General features: G+C 42.7%; 1 long non-coding RNA gene across 1 annotated transcript; it reads left to right on the top strand.

Moving 5' to 3' along the window:
* The first annotated feature begins 962 nt into the window (after nt 1–962).
* On the top strand, nt 963–2,470 carry LOC115176040 (uncharacterized). Its single transcript, XR_003872143.1, has 2 exons — nt 963–1,297; nt 1,637–2,470. It is a non-coding gene; the product is annotated as an uncharacterized LOC115176040 (long non-coding RNA).
* The last annotated feature ends 586 nt before the right edge of the window (nt 2,471–3,056 follow it).

The raw sequence follows: 3,056 nt of genomic DNA, 5'->3' as shown, positions 1-3,056 counted from the left end.
CCTCTCTTCTCTCTCTGTCTCGCTCCATGGGATGGCAGTGCAGGGGAAGATGGACATCCAGAGTGGCATACAGATGGCAGTGGAGACTCTCCCCTCCTCCCTCACCTCCTCCCCCCAACAGTCGGGTACCCATCAGCAGAGCGAGCCAGAGGACGGCCAGACAGAGGGGAGCGCCAGGCCTACTGCTGACAATCACAGCAAGGACACCCAGCCAGCTGCTGGCCACCAAGACGACAAAGTAAGTCTCTCTTCTCCTTCTTCCTTCCACATCGCCTGTGTGTGCCTGTGTATTTATGTTGTGGTGGGGGGGATCAATAATGAGCCTGCCTCCAATGCAATGTTTCTGTTTGCAGGGAAGGCTTCCTCTAATGCTACATTTTTTAAAAAGTGTTCCAAAAGAGTTATTTGGCTATCCCCATAGGAGAACCTTTTTAACATGCTAGCTAGCTAGCCAGGCAGCTAAGCTAAGCAGCAACCTTTGATAGCCACATATTAGCGGTTGCTTTTTAAATTCTACTGTTTTTAATCTTACCTTGTGGTATGAAAATCTGTTAGGAGAATGTTGGAGAAGCCGGTTGGCTAGCTAGCTAGTTCTGTCTCGATCGTGCACTGTCAGGCCGTCACTTAACAGCCATGGTCCCAACAATTTTGCACCCTATAGGCAATATCAAAATGATGATAACCTAAGAAATAGCCTAGGTTAAATTACCATAGATTGTCATGTGTACCATTATATGAAGCTAGCGGTATTACTGGGCTATCTCAGCCAATATGCCAGACGTAGTTTGGAGAGAGCAGAGTTGGAAAGACTTGCATTTTCTCTTGAGCTATTTTATAGCGTTCCTTTTAGGAGTGAGAAGATTTTCAGATGGAGACAAATTTGGGTAATAAATATTTATTTCTAGGCAATGTAGTAAACTATTGCATAATCATATTTATGAAGTACATTTTCTTGTAAAAAATAACTGCCAGTGATTCTCAGCCCACGCATGGGCAGACTACTCTATTTCAATGAGAACACACATGCTAGGCACATTTGATCTCACCTGCCCATCTAGAAGAGGACAGGTAGGTTACTGAAGCTGAAGCAGTGTGAATAATGCGACAAAGAGGAGCTTTTAATACAATAGATAGCTAACGAATACAAAGCAGTAAGACTACAGTTTACAAATAATCTACAAAAAATATTTTCATCCCAAAGTCGTCTACCACCCGCTCCCACTTGCAGCATGAAAAATGCAGACCACGCCGAAATGATCTCTGGTGGGACCCGCAGCTCTTTAGTTGACAGCCTAACGTGAGTAAAATAGCGCCATGCTCTACCAACTGAGCTACTGAGCCTGTGTGTCTAGGGCCTATGTGTTTCCCTATGTGTTGTTTTGGGATCTCATTAAGGACGGTATAACAACATGTCAACGTGTCTCTGAATGTGTATATTTCCCAGTTGTCAGGTTTACATCCAAATGTTGTGGAACTTATAGGATTAAATATGAAACTATTTGTGAGAAGATGAAATGTGATCTCGGCCTTCTAAATGAGAAAAAAAAAATTCATGTAAAGTTTATCCAGTCAGTAACCATGCCCATGTGAGCACAGACATTATGCCAAACGTGATGGAATGCCCTTTTTCCCCAAGTGTTTAAAAGGACCTGCTGAAGAACTCTCTATAGACCAGTTACGAGCAGCGCCAGTTGAATACGTCACGAATGGTTTAAAACTACAACTAGCCCAAGCAGGCGGACGGCGGACTAGCCCAAGCAGGCGGACGGTGTTGAACCGGATGTCACGAATGGTTAGACTTTGAGACCAGAAAAACGTGGAGCATTGCTGCACGTTCAAATGGTTAGAAACTCTGAAACTCTCTCTCTCTCTCTCTCTCTCTCTCTCTCAAAGAAGACTACACAGGAACATTCAGTCTGCAGCTGTTTAAGTACTTTAGTCTAGTAAATTCGACCGAGAACCCCCGGCTGGTACGTTGAAAGATCCATTCTAACGAACATTTCCTCTGGAAGATCTGTTCTCACAGACACTCCAAAACCAAGAAGCTGCTACTACAAAATACATGGTGATCTCTGGTGGACAACCAGAGACTTACACAACCAGAGACTTTCTGTCGAATTACTCCCCGTAGATGTATTGAGTGTTTTCAACAGAGAGACAGCAAAGACATTTACACACGTAAATATGTACATCGCAATTCTTTCGAATGAGCGGTCGTTCATGTGCAAAGTATTTGCATTTTATTAGCATAGTTATCAGCTGTCTGTACGATACTGGAATTCCTTTGTCTCTCCCTTTCCTGCTCTTTTGAATCCGCCATTTTGTGTAACAAGCCATCATATCGGTTTAGTCCACTAGGGCCTTTCATTGCATTGTGTAGTAATCAATGTGTAAGCTATCCTGTTTGTGTGTTTGTAATTCTGTGTGATTATTTAGTTAGTTAGTAAATAAATAATTAAGCCAGTTTGTATATCGCTGATTCGTCATTTATGCTAGGGTTCGTGCAGATTGGAAGTCAACGACGTTCAGAATGAGACTGATATGAGGTAATAAGAATTAATGAATTGACTGTGAGTTTAGTCGGGAGATAGTAACTCGTTAAATAACTTTTCCTGTGGTGCCCCAGATTACTACTTAATTAGTTGTTATATGATTAATTTAATCTTGTAATAATTGAACGTGGTATGTAATTATTTGATAAAAAAACAGTCAAACACATTAACGATAGTCAAGACACGACAACTGTGTGAGTCTGCTTAGCATATTCACTCCCCAATCTCTATGGTCTTCATCATCATGCCGAATGACAGCAGCCTCCACTCCCCCTCCCTCCATATATAAGATGTCAGTCGTCAGGGCATGACAGGAACCTCAGTCCTCCTCCATCAATCATCACAGAGAGACAGTAGGCCTTGGATGATAGGAGGGCAGGCCTATGGAGACCACCAGAGTAAACACAACACGGCACACAGAGAAAAACACACATTCTGAAGTAAGTCTCGCTATGGCAAGTCATTGATTTGAAGTTCAACATCATGTGAAGACTGGTGTCATGG

Source organism: Salmo trutta, chromosome 36 (assembly GCF_901001165.1).
Source record: "Salmo trutta chromosome 36, fSalTru1.1, whole genome shotgun sequence".
In the NCBI taxonomy this organism is placed as follows: Eukaryota; Metazoa; Chordata; class Actinopteri; order Salmoniformes; family Salmonidae; genus Salmo; species Salmo trutta.
Note: the sequence above shows the minus strand (reverse complement) of the source record. Positions and strands in the feature narration are given on the sequence as shown.